Here is a 14328-nt window from a genome sequence, read left to right as displayed (position 1 = left end):
CGTCATCCAACGCTAGCCGCACGCATTTTCACAACAACACAAATCAACCGGACGAAATTCGTGCAAACACGGCTAAATTTTGTGCAAACATGATGGATTTCATACAAACACGGTGAATTTCATTACATTCCGAACATTTAGAAAAAAAGAAGATCCGCCCCTAAACCTATCCTACAACGACTGTGCTCGGCTTCCAAACCCGTGTCGTCCTCCATCCGCCGTCTCCATGAGCACCGACGATAAGGTCGATGAAGTGAAGGTGCAGTTTCCGACGATGAAGACTAGAACGAGGGAGACGGACTAGCCCACATGAGACATCGGGCCATACCGCCTCTTGTGCCCTGCTCATCCTCGAAGGAGCGTGCGCCCTGTCCGCCGCCGGTGGACGTGGGGTCCACGAGGGAAATGGTGACACCTTAGGTGTCGTCGTCCCGTCGGGCCACCTAATGGTTACTCGGTGGCGCGTAGGAGGCACGGCTCGCATTGTCCTCCTCCGCGGTCGCTTGCAATTGCGCCTCCACGGCGAGCGCTTCCTAGGGAGCGGTGACTTGAGCGCAGATGGCATCGTAGATAGCACGCTGCTTGATACGTCCATTTTGCATCATGTTCTCATGTTGATATTTATCGCTTCTTTAGCTGTTATTTCACTTCACGGTACTATTCTTATGCCTTTTCTCTCTTATTTTGCAAGGTTTACATGAAGAGGGAGAATGCCGGCAACTGGAATTCTGGTCTGAAAGTGGAGCAAAGTTGAGATACATATTCTGCGCAACTCCAAACGCCATAAAAATCAACGGGGATTTTTTTCCGATTTATCAAAAATATTGGGCCTAAGAAGTGCCAGAGGGGCACTAGGGGGTGCACACAAGCCTGCACGGCGCGCCCCCCCCCCCACACACACAGGTCGCTCCATGGGGGCTTGTGGGCAGCCCACTGGCCCACTTGCTCCCCTCTTTTGCTATATGGAGGGTTTCGTCCAGAAAAAATCACAAAGGAGTTTTTTCGTGGTTTCGCCGCCGCCACGAGGCGGAACTTGAGCAGAACTAATCTAGAGCTCCGGCAGGACGATCCTGCCGAGGAAACTTCCCTCCTGGAGGGGGAAATCGTCGCCATCGTCATCACCAACGCTCCTCTCATCGGTGGGGACTCGTCACCATCAACATCTTCATCAGCACCATCTCATCTCCAAACCCTAGTTCATCACTTGTAACCAATCTTTGTCTCGCGACTCTGATTGGTACTTGTAAGGTTGCTAGTAGTGTTGATTACTCTTTGTAGTTGATGCTAGTTGGATTATTTGGTGGAAGAGTTTATGTTCAGATCCTTGATGCATATGATTATGCTTTGTGAGTAGTTACTTTGGTTCCTGAGGACATGGGATAAGTCATGCTAATAATAGTCATGTGAATTTGGTATTCGTTCGGTAATTTGATGCGTTGTATGTTGTTTTTCCTCTAGTGGTGTTATGTGAACTTAGACTACATAACACTTCACCATTATTTGGGCCTAGAGGAAGGCATTGGAAAGTAGTAAGTAGATGATGGGTTGCTAGAGTGACAGAAGCTTAAACCCTAGTTTATGCGTTACTTGTAAGGGGCTGATTTGGATCCACTAGTTTAATGCTATGGTTAGACTTTGTCTTAATTATTCTTTCGTAGTTGCGGATGCTTGCGGGAGGAGTTAATCATAAGTGGGATGCTTGTCCAAGTAAGGGCAGTACCCAAGCGCCGGTCCACCCACATATCAAACTATCAAAGTAACGACTGTGAATCATACGAACATGATGAAACTAGCATGACAGAAATTTCCGTGTGTCCTCGGGAGCGTTTTTCCTCCTATAAGACTTTGTCCAGGTTTGTCCCTTGCTACAAAAGGGATTGGGCCACTTTACTGCACCGTTGCTACTTTTGTTACTTGTGGCTTGCTACGAATCATCTCACCACACAATCACTTGTTACCGACAATTTTAGTGCGTGCAGATTTTACCTTCCTCAATACCGTCAATGCTCATATTGACTGCGAGAAGCAAACTGTCACTATTGGCTTTGAAGGTGTGTCACATGAGTTCAATTTCTCCAAGTTTGGTAGACAACCTCATGAAAAGGAGTTGCCTAGTAGGGATGAAACCATTGCCTTAGCCTCTATTGTCGTGCCTCCTACTGATCCCTTAGAGCAATACTTGCTTGAGCATGAAAATGATATGCATATGGATGAAAGGGATGAAATAGATAGAGTTGTCTTAGAAAAATATCATATCCTTAAGAATAACTTGCCTGTTGAACTGCTTGGGGATCCACCCCCACCAAAGGGTGATCCTGTGTTCGAGCTTAAACAGTTGCCGGATACTCTTAAGTGTGCCTATCTTGATGAAAAGGAGATATATCCTGTCATTATTAGTGCTAACCTCTCGGAGCATGAAGAAAAGAAGTTACTAAAAACTCCGATGAAGCACCGTGCTGCAATTGGATACACTCTTGATGATCTTAAGGGCATTAGTCCTACTCTATGCCAGCACAAGATTAAAACTGATCCTGACTTCAAACCAGTTGATGATCATCAAAGGAGATTGAATCCTAAGATGAAAGAAGTAGTGAGAAAAGAAATACTAAAGCTCCTGAAAGCAGGTATCATCTATCTTGTTGCTCATAGCGATTGGGTGAGTCTGGTGCATTGCATCCCTAAGAAGGGAGGCATTACCGTTGTCCCTAATGATAAAGATGAATTGATCCCACAGAGGATTATTACTGGCTATAGGTGTTGGGTAACATCGCATGGGAAACAAAAAATTTCCTACGCGCACGAAGACCTATCATGGTGGTGTCCATCTACGAGAGGGGATGTGTGATCTACGTACCCTTGTAGACCATACAGCAGAAGCGTTAGTGAACGCGGTTGATGTAGTGGAACGTCCTCACGTCCCTCGATCCGCCCCGCGAACCGTCCCGCGATCAGTCCCACGATCTAGTGCCGAACGGACGGCACCTCCGCGTTCAGCACACGTACAGCTCGACGATGATCTCGGCCTTCTTGATCCAGCAAGAGAGACGGAGAGGTAGAAGAGTTCTCCGGCAGCATGACGGTGCTCCGAGGTTGGTGATGATCTTGTCTCAGCAGGGCTCCGCCCGAGCTCCGCAGAAACGCGATCTAGAGGTAAAACCGTGGAGATATGTGGTCGGGCTGCTGTGGCAAAGTTGTCTCAAATCAGCCCTAAAACCCCACTATATATAGGAGGAGGAAGGGGGAGCCTTGCCTTGAGGTCCAAGGACTCACAAGGGGTCGGCCGAACCAAAGGGGGAAGGTCTCCCCCCCCCCCCAAACTGAGTCCTACTTGGTTTGGAAGGTGGAGTCCTTCTTCCCTTTCCCACCTCCTCCTTTTTTTTCTCTTTGATTTTTCTTCCAATGCGCATAGGGATCTTTTGGGCTGTCCCACCAGCCCACTAAGGGCTGGTGCGCCACCCTCAATGCCTATGGGCTTCCCCGGGGTGGGTTGCCCCCCCCCCCTCCCGGTGAACTCCCGGAACCCATTCGTCATTCCCGGTACATTCCCGGTAACTCCGAAAACCTTCCGGTAATCAAATGAGGTCATCCTATATATCAATATTCATTTCCGGACCATTCCGGAAACCCTCGTGACGTCCGTGATCTCATCCGGGAACCCGAACAACATTCGGTAACCAACCATATAACTCAAATACGCATAAAACAACGTCGAACCTTAAGTGTGCAGACCCTGCGGGTTCGAGAACTATGTAGACATGACCCGAGAGACTCCTCGGTCAATATCCAATAGCGGGACCTGGATGCCCATATTGGATCCTACATATTCTACAAAGATCTTATCGTTTGAACCTCAGTGCTAAGGATTCATATAATCCCGTATGTCATTCCCTTTGTCCTTCAGTATGTTACTTGCCCGAGATTCGATCGTCAGTATCCGCATACCTATTTCAATCTCGTTTACCGGCAAGTCTCTTTACTCGTTCCGTAAGCCACAAGGCCGCCACCATCCACGAGCCTGCAATCTGGAGCTGAGCCACAGACTCGCCCAGAGCGCGGAGGCGGGCCCGAAGGCCCACCCCGATCTCCTCCACGCTCCAGCCTGAGGTAGTGTCTACCTCCTGCCCGGCCGCGCGGCGCTCCTTGCGGCTCACCTCAACGGCGGTGTCGGCCGCGATCTGGGTCTCAAGAAAGAGACCTGGAAGGGCGACATCCAGGACGTAAGAGCACAGTAAAAAGAGGAGACGGCCAAAAAGACCAAAAACAAGACAAGGAAGAGAGACTCACGATGGAAGGCGCCATCGGTCTCGTGGGAGCTCTCGAGGACCTCGAGCTCCCGCACCTTACTTGCATGAGTAAGCGGGCAACCTCCTCCTGGAGAGTCGCCGCATACTCCAAGGCCTTGGCCAGCTGTGATTGCTTCTGGACAAGGGCCTCCTCCTTCTCCCTCAAGGCGGCGTCCTTGAGGTTCATCTCCTCAAGATGAAGCGACGCGAGGCGATCCACGTCGGCAGAGTAGGAGGCCTCCTTCTCCTTCAGCGTATCAGGCAGTCGCTCCAGCTCGACCCGGCTGGCCGCCTCGAGCTCCTTCTTCTCCGTCTGAAGAAGGGCCAGCTGCTCCTGGAGCCGGTTGCCGGCACTATGCACGGCATACCGCTCCGTGGCGGCTTTGCCCAGCCGGACTTCGAGCTCGGCAATCCGGCCATCAGCTCCCAGGTGCTGGGTCCGCAGCTCATTATAAGCCTGCGCCCGAGCATCGTAAAGCTCCTGCCAAAAAGCAAACATGATTAAGATTCGGCCTGGTTAAGACTTAACCAACCCGATTCTTGGGGGCTACACCCAGTGGGTGTGCTAGCGCGCCCCCACTGAAGAAACAATACAGGGAAAAGGAGCTCCAAGAGATTCGGACCGGCCGACGATCGACCGGCCCGATTCGCGGGGGCTACACCCAGTGGGTGCGCTGTCGCGCCCCCACTAATGCGAAAGGAAGAAAAAAGTTCAAAAAGCCAAAGAGGAAACACCTACTTGGGTGCGGGCCTCCAGGCGCTCCATGTCGCTGCACACCACGCGGGCCGACTGCTCCACCTTGGACCGGCTGCTGGTAAACATCGACACCAGCTCCGGGACGCCGAAAAGCGCGGTGCCGGCGGGCAGTCGCAGGTGGGCCAGGTTGGCCGCCCGCCATGTCTTCATGGGCCGGCTCCCAGCCCGACCCCCAGCTCCTGGCGCAACAGGGCCATGCTGGGGAATGACGATGGCACCGGCTCCTGGTGTCGGCTCGGCTGCCGGCTCTGGCGCCGTCCCGGCTGGCGCTATCTCCTCTGCGGGAGGCGGATGGGCCGCGTCTGACGCATCCATGGCCGCCCCTGGAGCGTCAGGGGCCGTGTCCGACGCAGCCAGGTCCAGCTCCAGTGCGTCGGGTGCCGCCTCGGCCCTGGGGGGGTCAGGGACCGTTTCTAGGTCCACCTGCGCCGAGGCTTCCGGCCCTGAAGGTTGGGCCCCCTCAGCCCTTGGGGCCGGCCTTGAAGCGGCCTCGCTAGCTGGCTCCTCAGTGCGAACATGTGCGGAGGGGTCATGTCTAGCCTTCGCACGCTTCTCCACCGCCCTCTCGTCCCGGCTGGGGCGAGACTGGCCCACGGCCGCTTTCCCCGCAGCCACGTCCCACCGGCGCTTGGACTCTGTCTCAAGCTCCCTCTGGGCAGCATCGGCTGCTGCCCAGCCAGCCTGCTCGGCTGCGGAGGCGGTGTACTCTTCCACATCCTCCGCCTCCCTGTCAAGCAAGGCTCCTAAGGAACAAAGCTCCTCGCAAGATAAACGAAGAAAAAGGGGAGGAAACCTTACCCCGCTACCACAGGGACCTGCCTCCGGCCAGCGCCCCGGCGTCTCTTTGCCGCCTGCTTGCTGTCCGGCTGGAGGACCCGGCGCCTGATACGTCTCCAACGTATCTACTTTTCCAAACTCTTTTGCCCTTGTTTTGGACTATAATTTGCATGATTTGAATGGAACTAACCTGGACTGACGCTGTTTTCAGCAGAATTGCCTTGGTGTTATTTTTGTGCAGAAATCAAAGTTCTCCAAACGTCCTGAAAATTTACGGGGAGCAGTTTTGGAAAATATCAAAAAAATATGCGCCAAGTTCCACCTCAGGGGGTGGGCAAGTGGGCCACAAGACCCTGCCCCGCCACCACCCCCCTGGTGGCGGTGGACAGGCTTGTGGGGCCCACATGCACCTGTTGCCCCCAACTCCAGCTCTATAAGTTGTCTTTCGTCCCAGAAAAAATAAAAAGAGAAGTTTTCATCGCGTTTTCGATACGGAGGCGCCGCCACCACTTGTTCTTCATCTGGAGGGCAGATCTGGAGTCCGTCTTGGGCTCCGGAGAGGGGAAATCATCGCCATCATCATCATCAACCTTCTTCCCGCTCCAATTCCATGAAGCTCTTCGTCGTTCGTGAGTAATCTATTCGTAAACTCGCTGGGCGGTGATGAGTAGGATGAGATCTATCATGTAATCGAGTTAGTTTTGAAGGGGATTGATCCCTAGTATCCACTATGTTCTGAGATTTGATGTTGCTACTACTTTGCCATGCTTAATGCTTGTCACTAGGGCCGAGTGCCATGATTTCATATCTAAAATTATTATGTTGTCACCAATACATGTGTGTTTTAGATCCGATCTTGCAAGTTGTAGTTACCTACTATGTGTTATGATCCGGCAACCCCGGAGTGACAATAACCGGAACCACTCTCGGTGATGACCATAGTTTGAGGAGTTCATGTGTTCACCAAGTGATAATGCGTTGGTCCGGTTCTTTATTAAAAGGAGAACCTTAATATCCCGTAGTTTCTTTTTGGACCCCGCTGCCACGGGAGGGATGGACAATAGATGTCATGCAAGTTCTTTTCCCTAAGCACGTATGACGACACACGGAATGCATGCCTACATCACATTGATGAACGGGAGCTAGCCACTTATCTCTCCGTGTTATAGCTATTGCATGATGAATATCATCCAAACAAATCACCGACACATTGCCTACGAGTTTGTCCTACTGTTTCTACTGCTGTTACTTGTCTTGCTCTGCAGCTACTACTGTTGCTACTGCTGTTACTTGTCTTGCTCTGCTGCTACTACTGTTGCTACTGTTGTTACTTGTCTTGCTGTGCTGCTACTGTTGCTACTAATGTTGCTTGCTACTGCTATCACTACTGCTGTTCCTTGCCACTGCTATTGCTCGTTACACTGCTGCTACCTGCTACACTGTTGGTTCACCTACCATTGACTGGAATTGACAACTTCCGTCAACGCGGCAACGAAGGCGCCATTGATACAATCGTTAGGAATAGTCTGTCGTCAACATATCATTTATGACATCGTTGTTATCATATTACTTTGTTGTTACTACTGTGCTTGCAGATACTAATCTTTCAGGTGTGGTTGAATCTGACAAATTCAGCTGCTAATACTCGAGAGTATTCTCTCACCTCCTTTTGGCGATCTACAAATTTGGGTCGAATACTCTACCCTCGAAAACTGTTGCGAACCCACGTGCTGGTGGGCCATCAACAACATTCTTCCAGTTTCATTGCCGGGGAGTGCTAGCAGCATTCTTCTGGTGCCGTTGCAGGAGAAGGTTCGTTGTCATAAGCATTTGTCTAGCTAACACTAGAGATTGCAGGATCATCACTTTTCTGGCGCCACTGCCGGGGAAGCACAGCTGACATCAGCGCCGACCGCTTAGGAGACTGTCGGGAAGCTGTGGCACCCTTGCCCTTCTTCCCGGCTACCTCGTCAGCAGCGGTCGCTCCGCCCCTTTGGCGCCTGCCACGCGTCAGTGGCGGGCTGGTGACCTCTTCCACCCCATCAGAGTCCTCCTCGAAGGCTGCACCAGAACATAATGAGGCTATCTCGTCGTCGTCCGTCCAGTCTGCAACGAAGGGTCGTGCGTACTCACCAGACGGGTCTGTCCCTTCCGACTCCAAGGGATTCTCCGAGCCGGCGGAGGAGTCCGAGCGGGATTCAATCATGCCCCCGTCCTCAATCTCCTAGGCGTCGGACACATCCACGTCGGGAGCGGGCGGACGGAGGGACCCCTGCAGCTTCTCGTACAACTGCAAAAAGAGATTCGGTCGTCGGCTCAGCAACACGACCGGCTACAAGACAAACAACAAATAGTAAAGAGGCCGCTTACCATCGGAGGCAGACGGGTCCTGTTGAAGGGGGACATCCCCCACGTCCATTCCCCGCTCTCATCCATGCGGGCGGTGGAGATCAGATTCACCCTTCGCGCTACTGCGCCAGGGGTGAACCTTTTGGTGGATAGCCGGCATGGATCATGTCGGCCGCTCATCTGGCAGACCAGATGAGGCCGCCTCTGCAAGGGCAGGATCCGGCGGGCCACCATGGTGGTACGCAGGTCGCGGCCAAGGAGGCCGCCCTTCTCCAAAATATCGAGGTGGGCGCAGATCAGCGCCACCTCAGAAATCGGCTTGGGGGTCTTCGCATCCCAGTTCAACCTCGTCGGCGGGGCGATGTCGAACGGGGGCATGTTGAGGACGTCCACGGCCGGGTCAACATTCTTCACATAGAAGAAACCCTTGTGCCAATGCTTGATGGATTCTTGCAAAGGCATCTTGGGGAAACCCGACTTCAAGCGATGGTGCACCAACGCAGCCCCGCACGGCGTCATCGGGCGCGGCCCCTTGAGCTTCTCCACCTCAGATTTCTCCATGGCGATGGATTGCTGTTTGAAGAAGAACATGCTGCACCACAGATCGACGCGGGGCTCGATCCCCACAAAGCCCTCGCACAGGACCAGGAAGGCCGCCAGCTGCAGAATGGCGTTCGACGCCAGGTGATGCGGCTGCAGGCCAAAGAAGTGGAGCCATTCGGCGAGGAAAGAGCTGGCCGGAAGCCCGAAGCCCCCGTAGAAATGCTCAACGAAGACCACGACCTCTCCCACGGCGGGCGTGGGAGTGGTCTCGGCGCCAGGGAGTCGCACCAGCGCTTAGGAGGCCGGGGGCAGTAGTCGGTGGTGACGGAGCGCCTCGATGTGGCCCTCGCCGACATCAGTGCTCAGCCAGGCTCCCTGCGAGGACGCCTTCTGCGCCGAGGGCCTCTTCGAGGAAGAACCACCGGCCATGGTTGCGGGTGATAGGAACCCGAAGGGGTTGGCGACTTCGTGGCGACGAAGACGAAGAAGACAAAGGATGCGAGCTCTTTCTCTCTAGGCGCAGGGAGGAAGAGAGCGCGGATGCGGGGCAAGAAGGGGGGGTGAATGGCCTCCTCAGAACCCCGCATCCCATTTAAACCCCCACGAAGCATCGTGGGGAGGGGATCCGGTGCGCTCTGGACCCCCATTAACCCCGTGTATTATGGGCGGTAACGCTTCCCTAAGCCCAACCGTCGCGGAGTAAATCCACACAGGATCTCCCGCGCGGAGGCCGAGGGGGCGTCGTGGCAGGACCCAGGGCCCAGGGCCGGTCCCGTCATCAGTAATCACCATCATGACGCTAGGCGGGGCCTGGCACGTGGCGTTCTCCTAGCGAATTGCGATGAGGCCGAGGCGTCGCTTCGAAGCCAATCGGTTTCAAAGCCGGCGCCCTTCGTCGCAAGTGGCGGCAAAAATATCAAGACAAATCGACAAGCCGGTGAGGCCGCTCGCCCGCAGGCGGCAGACTGCGCCAGCTTCGGGGACTACTGTCGGGGGGATAACCCCGGGGTAGGCTCATCAAGCCTGCTCCTTCATTTCCGGCCCAAAGGACATGAACGTATACAGATTCCCAAGGCCCAAGTCTTCTGGCCGGCTAGGTAGCGCCTATCGGCTAGAGGACGAGGCGGCCATCCCTCTGGCCGGCCAGGCAACCCTCGACGGCTAGAGTCGAGGTGGCAACCTCTTCTGAGCTGGCCTGGTCCCACCAGCCCGGCTAGGAATGAGGCGGCCGCACACAAGCCGGCTAGCCAAGCAGGCTAGTCGACCGAAGATCACGTCACATCAGATCGTAGGTCAGGATAGGACCTTACGATTAAAGGTAGCTACGCGTCAGCAAAGGTACTGGATCGGGGCGACCGGCAGGTACGAGCATCGGCGGCCATGCAACTGACCTACCCCGGCTCTGATCCATCACCTAGCATAGTGTCGGACCGTCACACTCCCACTCCATTACTGCACTCGGCGTGTGGAACAGTGGAGGCGGCCGTACTACCTGCCCATGACGAATCTCGCGGGGCAACGCTTGACGTACAACGCGTGCTCGGTGTCAACCTTACGCGAGAGCTTCATTGGCCAGCCGGCGGGTCCCACTGCCAATCGAGACCATGCAGCCGGCGGGCCCCTCAAGCGACGCGACAAGACTCTAGTGGGCCCGTGGCCAGCCGGCGAGGCTGCCAGCCGGGTCCCACACTTGTACCCTTTATCCATATTGTAGGCCGGCGGGTTCGTCTATAAAACCCCCCGGTCGCCCTCCATGCAAAGGGGCCGATCATTCCGTAGTCACACAACACTACACGCTCACCAACCACAGAGAGAGAGGCAGAGACGAGTCGGCTGCTCCCCTCTTCCTCCTCCCAACACAGCTCGAGGAGCAACCTTGTACTCTTCTCATACACATCAAACACTCCGGCAGGATTAGGGGTATTATCTCTACGGAGAGCCCTGAACCTGGGTACATCGTGCGTCCCATGCGTGTACCAACCTCGTTCCCAGCGTCCACCTTTGTCCCTTCGGTTCTCACCGACTTTAGCCTACCTATGGCATATGTTGTGAGTATTCACCGACAAGTTGTAAATGGGCAGAGAATCAAGCATTTTATCTCAGGTACCCCCATAAATGTTGAAAGCAATATCATCATTACCATAACTCCGGAGGAATACCTAAGGGATGTTTATCAGCCTGTTTCAGACTCCGAAAACGAAGAGGTATGTGATTCGGTAAGAAAACAGAGTCCAAAACTTTTCCAATAGGAAATTTTCTCCATTTTGGAATATCTGAAAAATACAAAAATTGGAAGTAGTCCAGAAAGTGCGCGAGGAGGCGACAAGCCTGCACAGCGCGGGCCCACCCCCTGACCGCGCCGTGAGGGCTTGTGGCCACCTCGTGCGCCTCCCGGACTCCGTTTTCGTGCAGGGTACTCCTTCTGGTCTGGAAAAAATCATTATATATACTTCCGTTTGGTCTGACCTCTGCATCACGCAGATTTCCTCTGTTTTTAGTTTCGAGCGTGTTTCTATTGCAGATCTAGATCGCTATGACTTCTCCAAAAGCTCTGAAGGACAAGATCTTCGAGAAGGTCATCAATCCCGACCTCACGGAAGTGCTGCAACACCCTCAATCTATCGAGATGCGTGAGGGGATGTTGCACATCCATGATGTTGAGGGGCCTAAGAAGAATGGAAGCATGGAGACGAAGCTCGAAGCAGTGGAGCAACAAGTCTTCAAGTGCCAAGGGATGGTGGAGCGTGGACTCAACGCCAACCACATGATGATCATGGAGTTCACCAGCAAGCACATGATTGATGCCAATGACATTGGGAAGCACCTCTCCAAGCTCTATGATAGGATTGATCATCTCCAGGGCCAGATCTATGACCTGCAGAACCAAAACTGTGAGTATGAGTATAGATTTAAATCAATACGGTGGATTGCAGATTTGAGGATTCCGGAGACTCGTTCATCTTTCCATGATGGAGCACCTATGCCTTGGAAGATGGAGGATCAAACTCATTTTGCAACAACTCCACCATCACCATGAAAGGAAGACAACTGAGCATTGGTATGGGCAATCCCCTTGGCTTGTGCCAAGCTTGGGGGAGTTGCCCCGGTATCGTATCACCATCACATCTTTTGCCTTTACCTTTGTTTTAGTTTTCCTTTTCAGTTTTCTCTTTTTCTAGTAGAGTAAAAGTCTTAGTGTTTTAGTCTTGAGTTTTGCTTTGTGTCACCCCCAATGTATTCTTGCTCGTGAGCCATATAATCAAGAGTGTCTTAGTTGAAGGGCTTTGCCTCTTGCCATGATCAAAAGAGTGAGAATAGAACAAAAGCATGAAAGATCATGTAATGATCTGATGTGAAGTGATGGCTTCACATATAAAAAGAATGAGGATTGAAACTTGTTGAGGGTAGGCAAACGTAGACCTTGGTCATTGTTGCAATTAATAGGAAGTGATAAAGAAGGAGAGGTTCACATACAAATATATCATCTTTGACACCATCTATGATTGTGAACACTCACTAAACTATTGCATGCCTAGAAGTAGATGTTGGACAAGGAAGACAACATAATGAATCGTGTTGCTTGGCTCTGAACAATGTTACATGATTAGAGATCCCTTAGCATGTGACGATTGCTTCCACCTCACATTAGCCAAAACTTCTGCACCAAGTAGAGATACTACTTGTGCATCCATAAACCATCAACCCCAGTTTTGCCATGGGTGTCCACCATACCTACCTATGGATTGAATAAGATCCCTCAAGTAAGTTGTCATAGGTGCAAGCAATAAAAATTGCTCTCTAATATGTATGATCTATTAGTGTGTGGAAAATAAGCTTTATACGAACCTGTGATGAGGAAGACATAAAAGCGACATACTGCATAATAAAGTTTTTTATCACAGGAGGCAATATAAAGTGACGTTCCTCCGCACTAAAAGGACACGCATCCAAACCTCAAAAGCGCATGACAACCTCTGCTTCCCTCTGCGAAGGGCCTATCTTGTACCTTTACTTTTTCCCTTGAAAGAGTCATGGCGATCTTCACCAATTCCTTATTTCACCTTTATCTTGGCTACCGTCATATGCTTGGGAAAGATCTATATTCATATGTCAACTTGGAGGTGAGTATTCATGAATTATTATTGTTGACATTGCCCTTGTGGTAAGCAGTTGGGAGGCAAAACTATAAGCCCCTATCTTTCTCTATGTCCAGGTGAAACTTTGATCTCATGAGTACCACATGAGTTGTAGCAATTGTAGAGAACGAAAGGATGATTGAGTATGTGGATTTGCTTTACAAACTCTTATTTGACTCTTTCTGATGTTGTGATAAATTGCAATTGCTTAAATGACTAAAGGTTATCGGTTGTTACTTCTTGGTAAGGTTCTTGATCCATGCTTTACTTTGTGAAGGAATTATCACTTTAGCATGAGAGATTATAAGTTGGTATTGTTGTTCTGATCATGATCATGATGCATGCATGTGTTGGGGAACGTCGCATGGGAAACAAAAAATTTCCTACGCGCACGAAGACCTATCATGGTGATGTCCATCTACGAGAGGGGATGTGTGATCTACGTACCCTTGTAGACCGTACAGCAGAAGCGTTAGTGAACGCAGTTGATGTAGTGGAACGTCCTCACGTCCCTCGATCCGCCCCGCGAACCGTCCCGCGATCAGTCCCACGATCTAGTGCCGAACGGACGGCACCTCCGCGTTCAGCACACGTACAGCTCGACGATGATCTCGGCCTTCTTGATCCAGCAAGAGAGACGGAGAGGTAGAAGAGTTCTCCGGCAGCATGACGATGCTCCGGAGGTTTGGTGATGATCTCGTCTCAGCAAGGCTCCGCCCGAGCTCCGCAGAAACGCGATCTAGAGGTAAAACCGTGGAGATATGTGGTCGGGCTGCCGTGGCAAAGTTGTGTCAAATCAGCCCTAAAACCTCCGTATATATAGGGGGAAGAGGGGGAGCCTTGCCTTGGGGTCCAAGGACCCCTAAGGACTTCGGCCGAGCCAAGGGGGGAGTTCTCCCCTTCCAAACCGAGTCCAGCTAGGTTTGGAAGGAGGAGTCCTTCCCCTTTTTCCCACCTCCTCTTTTTTTTCTCTTTGATTTTTCTTCCTATGGCGCATAGGGCTCTTTTGGGCTGTCCCATCAGCCCACTAAGGGCTGGTGCGCCACCCCCAATGCCTATGGGCTTCCCCGGGGTGGGTTGCCCCCCCGGTGAACTCCCGAAACCCATTCGTCATTCCCGGTACATTCCCGGTAACTTTGAAAACCTTCCGGTAATCAAATGAGGTCATCCTATATATCATTCTTCGTTTCCAGACCATTCCGGAAACCCTCGTGATGTCCGTGATCTCATCCGGGACTCCGAACAACATTCAGTAACCAACCATATAACTCAAATACGCATAAAACAACGTCGAACCATAAGTGTGCAGACCCTGCGGGTTCGAGAACTATGTAGACATGACCCGAGAGACTCCTCGGTCAATATCCAATAGCGGGACCTGGATGCCCATATTGGATCCTACATATTCTACGAAGATCTTATCGTTTGAACCTCAGTGCCAAGGATTCATATAATCCCGTATGTCATTCCCTTTGTCCTTCGG

The sequence above is a fragment of the Hordeum vulgare genome, chromosome 7H (assembly GCF_904849725.1).
Source record: "Hordeum vulgare subsp. vulgare chromosome 7H, MorexV3_pseudomolecules_assembly, whole genome shotgun sequence".
In the NCBI taxonomy this organism is placed as follows: Eukaryota; Viridiplantae; Streptophyta; class Magnoliopsida; order Poales; family Poaceae; genus Hordeum; species Hordeum vulgare.
Note: the sequence above shows the minus strand (reverse complement) of the source record.